General features: G+C 41.6%; 1 pseudogene; it reads left to right on the top strand.

Annotated features, from left to right (window-relative positions):
- Window positions 1–1,185: 1,185 nt before the first annotated feature.
- On the top strand, window positions 1,186–14,703 carry LOC132427680 (LLGL scribble cell polarity complex component 2 pseudogene; annotated as a pseudogene).
- The last annotated feature ends 965 nt before the right edge of the window (window positions 14,704–15,668 follow it).

Below are 15,668 nucleotides of genomic sequence, written 5' to 3'. Positions count from 1 at the left end.
TTCTCCACCTCCCCCCTTTCTCTTTTTTGCACTGTTAAGAGCTGGCTCTTCTTTCCTCAACTTTATTAGACGCACGCGCGCACGCACGCACGCACGCACGCACACCCTGCTCTTCTCCTTTGGAGATTCCTCACACGCAGTCAGCAGGCTGGAGCCAGCAGGCTGGAGCGCCTCAGGGGCAGCACGGACGCTCACTTGTAAGCCCCAAGGGCCTCCGGCCAACCAGAGCTCCGCTCGAACCTGCGCTCGCAGAGCAGAGCGTGCATGTGCGCCTCTCCAGAGCACGGAAAGCGCCGGCCCGGCCGGCCGCTTGCGCCGCCGGAGCGACGTGGAAGTGAAACGCGCGGGGCTGGGCCGGGGCCCCCGGAGAGCGGGCCGAAAAACTCGGCGGCTTTCTCTGGTTTAAAAAACAAAGAAAGAAAGAAAAGAGAGAGCGAGGAGAGTGAGAGAAAGGGAGCGAGGAAGAGGAAAGAGGGAGGGGTTCTATGCTAGACGGCTGGGGCCCTGAGGCCGGAGGGGAGGCTGCGGGACCGCAGCTCGGCTCGGAGGTCGGAGGCCGGGGCTTTCCCGTAATAACGGACGAAACTTCGGAGCCAATCAGCCGTGGAGGAAAGGAAAAAAGGTACTGCCGGACTGAGGCATTTTTCTAGCTTCAGTGGGGAGCGCGCCGGGTGCAGCGACCTGGGAGCCCGAGGCCCCAGAGAGTAGCCCTGGATTCGGCCGCGTCTCCCAGGTGCCCGCGTAGGCCGGGCGGCCGGCGGGAAAGGAAGCACCTCCTCCCAGAACTCACGTACCGGATTTAAACAATAACGTTCGCGCAATAAGCAAACATACATATTTTAAAGTGAATATTACTATTCCATTTGTTTTCTATTTGAACTTTTCTTTGAGTGAACTGGCTTACAATAATTTAGTCTGTTTTCTGAAATCTCAATAGTCTTTTTCTTTAAATAGCTGACTAAATCATCGGGTGTTGCCCCAGTTCTGTCTGTAGACGGCTTGCTCTTAGAGAATTGTTTCTCTTGAGGGATCGCAGCCAAGGAGCAAGTCTGCATTTACGTTTTCTGCCTGTGGACTGCTACCTGAAATTATTTAAGTTATCTCCTCTGTTTATTAATATCTTTAAGGTATTTATGAGCAAACAGAATAATCATTCCCTAACCTCTGTCTCCATTCAGGTGGACAATGGAGCTCCCCCCGACCCTGTTTGCACTCCAGTTTACTAGAAAAAGATATGTGAGAGCTGAGGGGGAAGAATGTGAGGAGTTCTTTCTCTGTAAGTAATCTTATTCATTAATTGACTCAAGAGATAATTATTGAGCACCTCTTGTATGCCAGGCACTGTGCCAGGCAGTAGGACTACTCACCATCTCTAAGGAAAGATAAAAACAAAACAGAAAGTACTGGTACTGTTCATGAATCTACCAATGTTCTGTTCTAGTTACCTTCTGAGAAAATCTTTCCCCTCATACAAAGACAAATTTCTTAATGGACTGAAATCACATCTGTTTTCCAACCAAGCCAAATAGCTTTGATTTGGTAAAGATTGCCAGAAAGATTTTTGTAGTGAATAAGAGAACAAATCAACATGTTAACTCTACCCAGAAAAAGCTAGTGATAGTATTTTTTCTTTATTGGAGGTGAGGAGAGAGAGAGAAATAGTGCTCCCTACTATAAATCATATAATGAAATGATTTTTGTTGTTGTTGTTGTTAATAACTCAGGTGAGAAAACTGTTGTCACAGATGAAATTTGAAGTTAGCAAACCAGGAAGTACATCTCAGGATCCTTCTACCTACTAACCTCTAAGTTACTATTAGTTGCTATATAATTTTAAAGCTATTTTAATATGTAAAATTTTTTTTTATCAGTTGCCATATTTTCGAGCTTTGTATAGGAATAGTAAGAAAAAATAGATTTGGCCTTAGAAATCAAGGAGTCTATCTTTGTAGTTGGGCAACTGGGGAAACTAGTTTGCACAAAGCTAAATAATAATGAAATAAAGTGTTTTCCTAAGGAAAACACTTGAGATTGATGAAAGGGGGGGGAAGAAAGAAATGGGGACAGTGTGTTTCTTTTTTGCCAGGAAAAGTACCTCAGGTAAATAGTTCTCAGGAGGAGGCAGTAGCTACACCACAGAACCAAAGGTGGAAATTTCTGGAAAGTGCCCTCAGAAAGTGACCTAGGATAGTGAGGGGTCGATCAGTTTGAAAGGAGTGATATCTTTGAAATAGAAGAGCAGAATTAATAATTTCCATGCTGAGTCCTACATGAAGTAGATCAATCACGTATAAAGTAAAAGAGAGGGGAATAGTTTTCACAGTTTCAGTTGAAAAGTAGTACAGTTGCAGGAAATGGGGGGTTGATGGAACTGCAACTTGCCCCTGGGCAAGGCTGAAGAAACTACCTTTGGGTGTCAAATGCAAATGAAATAGATTTTTTCTTTTCTTTTTTCTGTCTTTTCCCTCTTGTATAAGAAAATGTTACCAAGTGTTGGAGGTGGGGTACGAATAAACATTACTTGGGGAGAGTGAAATTATATAACATCTACAGAGGAAAATTATCAATATCCATGAAAAATTTTAAGGGACATCTATTTTATTCAGCAATTGCTCCTCTAGAAATTATTCTGCAGATACATCTGCACATGTGCAAAATGGCCCATGTATAACAATAGCCACTGTAGCTTTGTAATAACAAGATATGAGACAATTTCAGTGGCCATAAATGAGGAGGGATTAATTGAATTATGAGGTTTCTCTAAAATTAATCATGTACAGCTATGGTCCAGAATGTAGCAGATCTAGCAAATATGTAATGATTTCCAAGATACACTGTTGAGTGAAATAAGAGAGGTACCGGATAATGTATGTAAAATGCTTCAAATTAAACTTTAGAAATATTTGTATGTGTGCTTGTATGTACATAGAATATTTCTGGAAAGACACACAAAAAGTTGTTGACTATTGTCTCAAGGGAGGGAAGTAGATGTACTGAATACAATTTACTGCCAGTTTAAAAGCAAAAGTATAAACTATCTAATACTAGTAAAACAAATAACTAATAAAGCAAGTCAAGTACTGGTAGAAGGAAGTTGTTTCTTGAACTGACCACATTCTGTTTTGTAAGAATTCTGCAACTGTCAAAATTGCATTTACAGGAAGAGAAAAAAGAAAACTCCAGGGTAAGTCATTCAGTTAGTCCCTTATCTAAGCCTTAATTTCCTCATTTGTAAAATGGGTATGAGGGTGACTACTTTGCAGGCTTGTTGTCTGGATTAAACATAAAGAATATAAATTATTATACATGCTAGCACGTGCACGCATGCACACACTTCTGGCTCAGGCTTCCAGTTTCCCCAAAGCAGTTCCCAAAGGAAGACCAAACGGGGCTTGAAGCAGGAAGAATTTAGGTATAACCAGGGCATTTTCTCACCAGCACGGGATTTAGCATTAGCAATAAGTCCCATCCCTTTGGATTTCATTCACTAAACAAACATTACATATCAAGTACTGTGCAGGCTGCTTGGATACAGTGATGAGCAAGACAAAACTGTGCTTTAAAAAATATTATGCAGTTTATACATGAATGTGTCTGCATTCAAATGTTATAGAACAGAATTAATGTTTCCCTTTGCTGCTACTCTTTTCCCCAGAGGTAATTGCTGATATCCTCATAAAGTTGGGGGAAATACTTTATGACTTTGTTTGGTGCATGTTGTTTCCTCTCTTAAAATAGCATCACACAGTACATGCTGTTCTATAACCGTCTAAAATATCAATATGTCTTGGAGATTTTTGCAAAGAATCAGAAAGATTCTCCCTCATTCTTTTAAACTGCTGTAGGTAACCTATTGTATGGATAAATGTGCGATTTAGTTAATCATTCCCCTAATGATGGAAACTTAAGTCGTTTTCTGTTTTTTACTAGTATAAAATGGGCTATTAATGCTTGGTTATATATGTTACAAATGTTTTCTGCCAGCTTGTTGCTTGTATTATTACTTTATATATCGTATTATTTAGCTTACAGAATTTTAAAACTTTGATGGAAGCAAATGTATCATTTTTTAAAAAAGATGTCTTAACAACTTTGTTGTCTTAAGGCCTTTTACACACCCAAGATTATGAACACATTCTCCTACATTTTCTGTTAATGTTTGACATCGACATATTTTGTTCATCTGGACTTTCACTGTGTGTAAAGTTGTGGTAGGCAGTATAATGCCCTTACACCCAAGATGTCCATGTCCTAATTCCTGGACACTGTGACTATATTAAATTCAAAATGGAATGGAAAAATGGAATGAAGGTTTCAGATGGAATTAAGGTTGGTAATCAACAGACCTTGAGATGATGGTATATTAGTTTCCTATTGTTGCTACAAGTTCTGTTGCTTAAAACAACACACACTTATTCTCTTACAGTTCTGGATGTCAGAAAGCCAACATCAGTTTTTACTGGGCTAAAGTCAAAATGTTTTCAGGGCTGATTTTTTTCTGGAGTCTCTGAATGGAAAGTCCCTTTTCTTGTTTTTTTCATCTTCTAGTGGCCACTTGTATTCCTTGGTTTGGGGCCCCTTTATCTTTGAAGCACATCTCTCTAATCTCTGCTTCTGTCATATCTCCTTCACCTCTCTTTCATGAAATCTCCCTCAATCTCCCTATTATAAGAACACTTGCAAGTATATTTAGAGTTCATCCAGATAATCTAGGATAATCTCCCCATTTCAAAATCCTTAATTTAATTACATATGCAAAAGTCCCTTTTTCCATATATGGTAGCAATCATAGGTTCCAGGAACTCAGGCTTGGATATCTGTGGAGGACATTATTCACTCTGCCATGTGTAGAGAGATTATCCTAGATTATCCAGATGGTCCCAATGTAATTATAATTTATATAAATTGAAGAGAGAGGCATAACAAAGAACCAGAGAGCTAGCAGTGTGAGAAAGACTTAGTCCGATGGTGATGGCTCTGAAGATGAAAAAAGAGGGCAATAAGCCAAGGAATGTGGAAGGCCTCTAGAGAGTGGAAAAGGCAAGAAACAAATTATCCTACAGAGCCTCAGAAAGGAACACAGTCCTGTCAACACATTGATTTTAACCCATTTCAGAGTTTAATTTTAATAACACTTAGCATGAGATTTATCCTCTTAGTAGTTTTTTAAGTATACAATACAGTATTGTTGACTATAGGATAGATACAGTGTTGTAGCGCAGATCTCTAGAACTTATTCATCTTGCTTAACTGAAACTTTATGCCTGTTGATTAATAATTCACACATCCCCTCTCTCTGGCTCCTGGAAACCACCATTACATATTTTGATTCTATGAACTGGACTATTTTAGATACCTTGTATAAGTGAAATCATGCAATATTTGCCTTTCTGTGACTGGTTTATTTTACTTAGGATAATATCTTCAAGGTTCATCCATGTTGTCACATATTGCAGAGTTTCCTTCTTTTTAAAGGCTAAATAATAATCCATTGTATGTGTATACCACTATGACTTTATTCATCTGTTGATAGACATTCATGCTTTTTCACGTCTTGGCTATTGTGACTGGTGCTGTAATGGAGTGTAATGAACATGGGAGATTTCTTTGAGATCCTAGTTTCAATTCTTTTGGATAAATACCTAGAACTGGAATTGCTTGGTCATATGGTAGTTCTATTTTTATTTTTATTTTTTGGCTACACCGCACAGCATGCGGGATCTTAGTTCCTCGACCAGGGATCAAACCCATGCCCCCTGCATTGGAAGTGCAGATTCTTAACCACCAGACCACCGGGGAAGTCCCAGTAGTTCTGTTTTTAATCTTTTGAGGAACCTCTATACTGTTAACCATAGTGGCTACACTATTTTTCTTTCCTACCAACAGTGCACAAGGGTTCCAATTTCTCCACATCCTAACCAACACTTGTGGTCTTTTCCTTTTTTTTTTTTTTTTTTTAAATAATAACCATCCTTACAGGAGTGAGGTGATATTTCATTGTGGCTTTGATTTGATTTGTATTTCCCTGATGGTTATAGACTGTGGAGCATTTTTTTTTTTTTAAGAAGATGTTGGGGGTAGGAGTTTATTAATTAATTTATTTAGTTTTGCTGTGTTGGGTCTTCGTTTCTGTGCGAGGACTTTCTCTAGTGGTGGCAAGCGGGGGCCACTCTTCATCGCGGTGCGCGGGCCTTTCACTGTCGCGGCCTCTCTTGTTGCGGAGCACAGGCTCCAGACGCGCAGGCTCAGTAGTTGTGGCTCACGGGCCTAGTTGCTCCGTGGCATGTGGGATCCTCCCAGACCAGGGCTCGAACCCGTGTCCCCTGCATTAGCAGGCAGATTCTCAACCACTGCGCCACCAGTGAAGCCCTGAAGCATTTTTTCATATACCTGATAGCCATTTATATGTCTGCTTTGGAGAGATGCCTATTCAAGTCCTTAGTTCACTTTAAAATCAGGTTTTGGTTTTTGGCTGTTGAGTTGTAGGACTTCCTTACATATTTTGGATATTAACCCCTTATAAGTTATATAGTTTTCAACTATTTTCTCTGAGTCCATAAATTGCCTTTTCACTCTGTTGTTTCTGTTGCTATAAAGGAGCTTTTTAGTTTGATGTAGTCCCAGTTGACTGTTTTGCTTTTGTTGCCTGGGCTGTTGTTGTCATATACAAAAAAATCATATTCAAGACCAATAAAGCTTTTCCCCAACATTTTCTTCTAGGAGATTTACACTTTCAGAATTCTTCTTTAAATGTTAATCCATTTTGAGTTGATTTCTGTGTATGGTATAAGATAAGGGTATTATTTCATTCTTTAGCATATAGATATTCAGTTTTCCCAACACCATTTGTTGAAGAGATTATCCTTTCCCCATTGTGTATTCTTTGCACTTTTGTCAAAGATCAGTTGACCATGTATGCATATGTTTATTTCTGGGCTCTCTAGTCTGTTCCATTGGTCCAAATCTCTGTCTTTATGCCAGTACAGTACTGTTTTGACTATTGTAGCTCTGTAATATATTTTGAAATCAGGAAGTGGAGTGCCTCCAGTTTTGCAAGATTGCTTTATCTATTCAGGTTCTTTGGTGTTTCCATATGAGTTTTAGGATTGCTTTTTCTACTTCTGTGAAAAATGCTGTTGGAATTTTGATAGGGGTTACATAGAATCTGTAGATCACTTTGGGTAGTATGGACATTTTAACAATATTAATTCTTCAATCCATGAATATGGATATCTTTCCATTTGTTTGTGTCTTTATCAACGTCTTATAGTTTTCAGTGCATGGGTCTTTCCCATCCTTGTTTAAATTTATTCCTAAATATGCTGTTGTTTTTTATGCTATTATGAATGAGATTGTTTCTTTAATTTTCTTTTCAGATAGTTCAGTGTTAGTATATAGAAATACAACTGATCTTTGTATCCTGCAAATTTACTGAATTTATTAGTTCTAACAGTTTCTTGGTGTAGTCTTTTTTCTATATATAAGATATTGTCATTTGCAAACATGGAAAGTTTTACTTCTTTCTTTCCAATTTGGATGCCTTTTATTTCTTTTTCTTACCTAAATGTTCTAGCTATAATTTCTAGTACTGTGTTAAATAGAAGTAGCAAGAGCAGTTATCCTTGTCTGTTACTAATATTAAAGGAAAAGCTTTCAATTTTTTACCATTTAGTGTGAGGTTAGCTGTGGGCTTGTCATATATGGCTTTTATTATGTTGAGGTAATTTCCTTATATTCCTAGTTTTTTGAAAGTTTTTATCATAAAAGGATATTTGAATTTTGTCAAGTGCTTTTTGTTCATCTATTGAGATGATTGTGTAATTTTTATTCTATATTCTGGTATTGTGGTGTATCACATTTATTGATTTGTATATGTTGAACCAACATCTTTGCATCCCAGGGATAAATCCCACTTGGTCATGATCTACAGTCCTTTTAAAAAAAGCTGTTGAATTTGGTTTGCTAGTATTTTGTTTTTTGGTTTTTTTTGCATTTGTATTCATCTGGGATATTGGCTTGTAGTTTTCTTTTCTTGTAGTGTCTTTTTCTGGCTTTGGTATCAGGATAATGCTGACTTCATAAATGAATTTGGAAGTGTATACTTCTCTTCAAGTTTTTGGAAGAGCTTGAGACAGATTGGCATTAATTCTTTTAAAGTGTTTGGTAGAATTCATTAGTGAAGCCAGCTGGTCCTGGGCTTTTCTTCCTTGGGAGATTTTTGATTATTGATTCAACCTTCATACAAGTTATAGGTCTGTTGAGACTTTTTTTTTTTGGCTGTGCCATGCAGGTTGTGGGATCTCAGTTCCCTGACCAGGGACTGATCCCAGGCCACAGCAGTGAAAGCCCAGAATCCTAACCACTAGGCCGCCAGGGAACTCCCTAGACTTTGTTTTTCTTTATGATTAGGTCTTGGTAGGTTGTATGTTTCTAGGAATTTATCCATTATTTCTAGATTATCCAGTTCGTTGGTGTATAATTGTTCATACTGGTCACTTATGATCTTTTTAATTTCCGTGGCATCGTTTTTAATGTCTTCTCTTTCATTTTATTTTGTCACCTCTTTTTTTCTTAGTCTTTCTAAGAGTTTGTCAATTTTATTTATCTTTTCAAAATATCAGCTCTTAGTTTCATTGGTTTTTTCCACTTGATTTTCTATTTCACTTACTTATGTTCTGATCTTTCTTATTCCCATCTTTTTTATAACTGTAGGCTTAATTTATTCTTTTTCTAGCTTCTTGGAGTGTAAAGTTAGGTTGTTTGAGATTTTTTTTCTTTTTTAATGAAGCATTTATGACAATAAACTTCCCTCTTAGTACTGCTTTTGTTGAATCTCATATGTTTTGATATGTTGTGTTTTTGTTTATCTCAAGGTATTTTCAAATTTCCTTTTAAATCCAATTGTTGTTCAAGATTATTGTTGTTTAACTTCCACATTTGTTAATTTTTCCAGTTTTTTGTCTACTATTGACTGCTAGTTTCATTCCATTGTGGTCAGAAAAGATATTTGGTATAATTCCAATCTTCTTAAATTTGTTAAGACTTGTTTTGTAACCTAAATGTGAGCTATCCTGGAGAATGTTCCATGTGCACTTGAGAAGAATGTGTTCTGCTGCTGTTGGGTGGAATGTTCTATACAGTAAGTCCCCTACATACAAACGAGTTCTGTTCTGAGAGCACATTCGTAAGTCCAATTTGTTTGTAAGTCCAACAAAGTTAGCCTAGGCACCCAACTAATACAATCAGCTATATAGTACTGTACTGTAATAGGTTTATAATACTTTTCACACATATAATGCATAAACAAAAAGTAATGAAGACATTTTTAATCTTACAGTACAGTACCTTGAAAAGTACAGTGTACAGTACAACAGCTGGCTTACAGGGGCTGGCGTTGAGTGAACAGGCAAGAAGAGTTACTGACTGGAGGAGGGAGAGGAGGTGGGAGATGGTAGAGCTGAAGGATCAACAACAACAGGAGACAGAGGGCAAGCTGCAGTTTTCACTCACACCTGACGATGGCACAGGTTCTGGTTCCTTGCTGGAATTAATTCTGTCTACCCTCTTGAAAAAATGAACCAGTGATGTCTGGGTGGTAGCTCTTTTTTTCTCATCATAGATGACATGGTAGCACTGGATTGCATTCTGAATGGCTGCTGCAACCTTCGTGTACTGTTCTATGTTCCGGTCCTATGCCTCAAAAACTAACAGTGCCTCCTCAAATAAAGAAAATCCCCTTGCCGTTTCCTGCATCGTGAATCTCTTCGGTTCTTCAGTTACTTCTTTCTCTTGTCTCTCTTCGTCCTTTCTCTGGGCCTCTAGTTCCATCAGGTCTTCATTAGTAATCTCCTCATGTTGCACAGCAAGGAGTTCAATAAAGTCGTCCTCTTGCAGATCTAGCTGAAATAAAGATACTATACTACTGTACTCTGTACAGTACTGTACCGTAAAGTACACAGAAGCACAACTACTTGTAGAGGATGCATGCACGTGACAATGTACACCAGACAAGTGAACTAATTTACGTGATTGGACATGCGAACACACGTTCCCATCTTGGAAAGTTCACAACTCGAAGGTTTGTATGTAAGGGACTTACTCTGTATGTCTGTTAGGTCCATTTAGTCTATAGTGTTGTTCAAGTCCTCTGTTTCCTTTTTGATCTTCTGTCTGGATGTTCTATCCATTACTGAGAGTGGAGTCTCTTACCATTATTGTCTTGTCTTATATTGTTTATTTCTCCCTTCAAACTATCAATGTTTGCTTTATATATTTAGGTGCTCTGATGTGTGTAATATATATAATTCTTATATCTTGTTGGTAGATTGGCACTTTTATCAGTATAACGTCCTTCTGTTTCTTACGACAATTTTTGACTTATAATCTATTTTGTGTGATATAAGTATAGCCAACCCTGCTCTATTTTGGTTACTATTTCCGTGGAATATCTTTTTCCATCCCTTCACTTTCAACCTGTGTGTCCTTTTTATTTTTTATTTTATTTTATTTTATTTTATTTATTTATTTTTGGCTGTGTTGGATCTTCGTTTCTGTGCGAGGGCTTTCTTCAGTTGCGGCAAGAGGGGGCCACTCTTCATTGCAGTGCGCGAGCCTCTCACTATCGCGGCCTCTCTTGTTGCGGAGCACAGGCTCCAGACGCGCAGGCTCAGTAGTTGTGGCCCACGGGCCTAGTTGCTCTGCAGCATGTGGGATCTTCCCGGACCAGGGCTCGAACCCGTGTCCCCTGCATTGGCAGGCAGATTCTCAACCACTGCGCCACCAGGGAAGCCCATGTGTGTCCTTTTTAGACAGCATATAGTTGAGTCTTGTTTTTTTAATTCTTTCAGCCACTCTTTGTCTTTTGACTAAAGAGTTTAATATTTTTTCATTTAATGTTAATTACTGACAGAAAAAGATTTACTGTTACCATTGAGTTCATTGTCTTGTTAGGTTTTTTGTTTTTGTTTTGTCTTTTTTGTTTGTTTGCTTTTTCCTCTGAAAGATCCTTTTGTGAATCATGGTGGAATTACCTATACCAGATATTTTAAAGATGTAGAACTTTATAATTGTGAGGTGATTTCAGTGAACAAGAAAAGCTTTCCAAAGTGAACTTAGCCAAAATTGTATTTAATCTTCCTTAAATATAGACACATTTTAGTTATTGGGGAGAAAGTCTGTTGAAATATAACAGGAATTATTCGGATCCCTCTCTACTCCTCCTCCACCCTGTCCCCTATAGCTTCACATAGCCCAGAATCCATTTACTTTTGTTCCAATAGCCATTATACTTTATATTCTTTTAAAGTGGAAGCTTTGAAGTTGTAGTAAATGTATTGTATCATACTACTCAGTTTGTTCAATTCACTAAGCATTCATAGAGTATTAGGCATCCCTCTAGGTTAGGTACCAGAGAGCAGTAGCTTTCAAACATTTTATACCATGAAAAAAACACCCATTTTATACTGTGACTCACAGTAACAAGTATCAGTATGGTTAACATTGTAACCCACCATGTCATTTGTGTGCGCCTATACTCATAACTGAAACAAGTGTCATAAAATAACACTTATTGGTATTATGGGAGATATACTTTGATATTTTCTAGTCTCTTCTTTTTCTTTTTAAAAAACTTTTTATTGAAGTATAGTTGATTTACAATGTTGTGTTAATTTCTGCTATACAGCATTGTGACTCAATTATACATATATATATATTTCATATTTTTTTCCATTTGGTTTAATCACAGGATATTGAATATAGTTCCCTGTGCTGTACAGTAGGACCTTGTTGTTTATCCATCCTTTATATAATAGTTTGCATCTGCTAATCCCAAACTCCCAATACTTCCCTCCCACATCCCCCCTCCCTCTTGGCAACCACAAGTTTGTTCTCTATGTCTGTGAGTCTCTTTCTGTTCCATAGATATGTTCATTTGTGTCCTGTTTTAGATTCCACATATAAGTGATATAATATGGTATTTGTCTTTTTCTGACTTACTTCACTTAGTATGATTAGGTCTATTCATGTTGCTGCAGATGACATTATTTTATTCTTTTTAATGGTTGAGTAATATTCCATTGTGTGTATATATACATATATACACACATATCACATCTTCTTTATCCATTCATCTGTCGATGGACATTTAGGTTGTTTCCATGTCTTGGCTATTGTAAATAGTGCTGCTATGAACATAGTTTCCAGAGGAGGCCCTCCACCGGTGGGTGTTTGAGGTGGTGGAGGCTCTGCAGGAGCATCCTTGGCACCCCAGCCAGATCCTTATTTGCTACATCTGGGAGCTCATCGTCATCTGGGACCTGCAGGGCAGCCGCGTGCTCTGTCATTTCCTCAGCAGCCAGCAACAGGAGAATATCTGCTGGCAGTGGGATGGTCATCTGATAGCTGCCATTCTGACAGCAGCTACTGCCAGTGGCCCATGTCCAGTGATACCCAGCAGCCAGAGCCCCTGCACAGCTGTGTGCCTTTTGGTCCTTTTCCTTGCAAAGCTATTACCAACATCTTCTGGCTGACCACCAAGCAGGGGTTGCCCTTCACCATCTTCAAGGGTGGCGTGCTGTGGGCTGGCTATGGGGACTGCCACTGCATCTCGGTGGTCCCCAACAGCCAGCAGACAGCCTCTGACTTCCTCTCCCGAGTCGTCGACTTTACTCTTCTCGTTGAGATGGACTGTGCGGCTGCCTTTGATGACCCCTACACTCAGGTGGTGTTGGCTGAGGAGGAGCTGGTGGTGACTGACCTGCAGATGGCCGGTTGGCTGCAGATTTAGCCTCCCTACCTGGTCTCCCTGAACTGCTCTGCCATCACCTGCTCCCACCAAGTCTCCAACATCCTCCTGAAGCTGTGGGAGCACATCATCACTGCTGGCAGCTGGCACAACACACACCTCTCCACCGTGGAGTGGCCCATAACTCACGGGGCATGAGGACAGCATGGTGAGGTTCTGGGATGCCTGTGGCATGTGCTTGCTGCTGCTCTACAAACTCAGCACTGTACAGGTGTTCCTCACCAACACAGACCCCAGTGAGAACCGCACTGCCCAGGGCGAGGATGAGTGGTTCCCTGCTCTGTAAGGTGGGCTCCGTCGACCCCCACAGTGACAATCCTCAGCTGGGCATCCAGAAGGTTTTCCTCTGCAAATACAGTGGCTACCTGGTTGTGGCCACCACGGCAGGGCAGGTGAGGGTGCTGGAGCTAAATGATGAGGAGGTGGAGCACTCCATGGAACAGGTGGAGGCTGACCTGCTGCAGGACCAGGAAGGCTACCGCTGGAAGGGGCAGGAACGCCTGTGTGCCTGCCCGGGGCCTGTGCGCTTTGAGCCTGGCTTTCAGCCCTTCGTATTGGTGCAGTGCCAGCCCCTGGTTGTGGTCACCTTCTTGGTCCTGCACTCCCAGTGGCACTTCGTGGCCTTCGGCACCAGCCACGGCTTCAGCCTCTTTGACCACCGGCAGTAGCAGCAGGTCTTTGTCAAGTGCACACACCTCAGTGATCAGCTAGCCTTGGAGGGCCCACTGTCCCATGTGAAGTCCCTAAAGACGTCTCTGTGCCAGTCCTTCCACTGGACACTTTGCAGCCGGGTGTCCAAAAGTAGCAGTGGCCCGCTGGCCCTCCAGGAGATGTGCAGGAGGGGAGCACCAGGCAGAGCAGACCCACATGCAGAACATGGAGCTGGCGCCTGTGCAGTGCAAGATGGAGGCCCACTCGGCAGCAGACACCTTCACGGGCTTAGTCCGGACCCTCTACTTCACTGACATCTACCTGAGGGACAACTCTCGCCTCTGCCTCTTGCTGTGGCTGGCACCAATGGTAGTACCGTCTTTGCCTTTGCCTTGTGCATGACACCCGAGGAGCACAGAATGGATGAGCCGGTGTGAGCGGAGCAGGCCAAGGAGATCCAGCTGATGCCTGGTGGGCATCCTGGTGCTGGACGGACACAGTGTGCCCCTTCTCAAGTCCCTGGAAGTGGCCCATGACCTGTCAAAGAGCCTGGACGTTCAGGGAAGCCACCAGCTGTTCGCTGGGTCAGAAGAACAGTTCAAGGTGTTTCACGCTGCCCAAGGTCAGTGCCAGGCTGAAGCTGAAGCTAACCACCCTAGAGGGCTTGCGGGTGCAGTGAGTCCCTGTGGCCTGCTTCCGCAGCTGTCGAGCTGAGGACTATAGGGAACATCACCTGGCTGTCATCACCAACGTGGGTGATGTCCAGGTGGTCTCACTGCCCCTGCTCAAGCCCCAGGTTCATTATAGCTACTTCTGCTAAGTGGATGTCAGCAGCATTGCTTTCTGCATCTTGACCAAATATGGCCAAGGTTTCTACCTGATCTCACCCTCCAAATTTGAGCACTCCTCTCTCTCCACCAAGTGGCTGGTTGAGCCCCAGTGTCTGGTGGATTCAGCAGAAGCAAAGAACTACAGCTGCCCCCGCAATGGATTGGGCTCTGAGAAGGCCTTGGGTGGAGCCAGGAACTCAGCCAAGGTGATGGAGAGGAGAGGAGGTTGGCCTGAGATGGAGCATGCTCTGCTCAGTGATGAGAGGGTCCTGAAGGAGATCCAGAGCACGCTGGAGCGAGACCAAGGGCACTGTGGCAATTGGCCATTCTTAGCAAGTGGGTTACAGCCTCAGCAATGGGGAGGATGCTCCTGAGTTGCTGTCGCTCTATCTCCTTCTGCAGTGGAGTGAGTGGTAGGGGCATCCAGGCTGCATGATAAGCACACACTACTGAGGCCTCTTCCTTGGGGTACCACCCCACCTAGAGAGGCCCATGGACTGGGCCATGCAGGGGGTAGGGGGACCCCCATTTTCCACCCTGCTGCTGCTCCTGGCCTCGGGAGAGGAGACACCCCAGGTCCTTGGGGCTATCCCTTCCTGGGCCTTGACTATCTTGGTCCTTTTGTCAATGTTGCACAGTTTTTAAACCCCCACTCCCCCCTTTTTGTTAGTCTTTTAATTATTTTGTCTGCCTTTTCCTCTCTTGATGTCTTCCTTTGTGTTTTGTTGTTTTTTTGTATAGCTGTGCTTTGATTCCTCTCTTTCTTCTGTGTAGTTTCTGTAGGTCCTTCCTTCCTTCCTTCCTTCCTTCCTTCATTGGGTCTTCTTTGCTGTGTGTGGGCTTTCTCTAGTTGTGGCGAGCAGTGGCTGCTCTTCATTGTGGTGCATGGGCTTCTCATTGAGGTGGCTTCTCCTGTTGCAGAACATGGGGTCTAGGCGTGTGGGCTTCAGTAGTTGTGGCTCGCAGGCTGTAGAGGACAGGCTCAGTAGTTGAGGCGCAGGGGCTTAGTTGCTCTGTGGCGTGTGGGATTTTCTCAGACCAGGGCTCGAACCCGTGTCCCCTGTATTGGCATGAGGATTTTTAACCCCTGTGCCACCAGGGAAGTCTGTATTTTTCTTTTTTATTGTGGTAAAATATACATAATGTGATATCTACCATCCTAACCATTTTTAAGTACAGTTCAGTGGTGTTAAATACATTCACATAACTTTTTCATCTTGTAAAACTGAAACTCTATAACCATTAAACAATGACTCCCCATTCTCCTCTCCCCTCAACCCCTGGCAAGCACCTTTCTACTTTCTGTCTGTATAATATTGACTGCTCTAAGTACCTCATATAAATGGAATCATACAGTATTTATCTTTTTGTGACTGGCTTAT

The sequence above is a fragment of the Delphinus delphis genome, chromosome 6 (assembly GCF_949987515.2).
Source record: "Delphinus delphis chromosome 6, mDelDel1.2, whole genome shotgun sequence".
Lineage (NCBI taxonomy): Eukaryota > Metazoa > Chordata > Mammalia > Artiodactyla > Delphinidae > Delphinus > Delphinus delphis.
The sequence above is the reverse complement of the archived record's forward strand: the minus strand, read 5'-3'. Positions and strand labels throughout refer to the sequence as shown.